Below are 888 nucleotides of genomic sequence, written 5' to 3'. Positions count from 1 at the left end.
AGTACTGGATTATCATTGATTGCGTGAATTACATTCGAGCCTGTCTTTATTTATTATTTAAAATTATAATTTTATTTACCATTGCACCCTTATTAAAACCCTTAAAAATAGTTGCCTTAGATACACACCATAACAACAGGTTTGATAGATTGACACTTGGTCTCTGTGGATTCGATAATCTTTTATATTACTTTGACGTGATTCGTACACTTGCGAAAAACACGCATCAGTAACCTGATTGCTATTTCATTTAAGAGGATTGGGACCATGAATCTTGTTATTCAAACACCACGCTCAGAAGTGGCAGTTCTTTCAAGGAGTGAGAATATGAAGATTCAGAGGTTGGTTGAGGTAGTATGCTCTGGAAATGCATATCTACTATCAACAGGTGTTGCTTTGGTGTCACTAGTACTTATGGTCAGCTGGAGTCTGATTGGTGTGATTGAAGTATGTATAGGCATAACTCATAGAGTTAGTTGCCACTGGTAGGGATGGTGTATGTCATGTTGAGACATTTGGGTACAATGCATGGATATTGGTGTGGAGTTTCCATGATTGTTAATTTGAGGGGGAGATTTGATTAACCTCCACACGTTTGGTCAGCCTAGGGTCTGGTTGGCTGTTGACCGGTGTCACATGGGTTCTGGTTGTTGTGTGTCACATTTGCAAGGAAGGATTCATCTCACTCATTCCTAAGGGTGGATATTGTCGCATCGCGCGAAAAACCGGCGGGAAAAGAAAGAACAACAGAGCCGCCACCGTGCGTTATTTATCCCAAAAGAGGGAAAGGAAACGCTCAGAGTAAACCTGGGAAAAGACATGGTCTCGCGACCAAAGAGAATGGGTTCGGGAGTCGGTTATGCGAAGGGAAGGTATTAGCACCCCTAC

The sequence above is a fragment of the Lathyrus oleraceus genome, chromosome 3 (genome assembly GCF_024323335.1).
Source record: "Lathyrus oleraceus cultivar Zhongwan6 chromosome 3, CAAS_Psat_ZW6_1.0, whole genome shotgun sequence".
NCBI classification, from domain to species: domain Eukaryota; kingdom Viridiplantae; phylum Streptophyta; class Magnoliopsida; order Fabales; family Fabaceae; genus Lathyrus; species Lathyrus oleraceus.
This window is presented reverse-complemented; position numbering follows the sequence as displayed.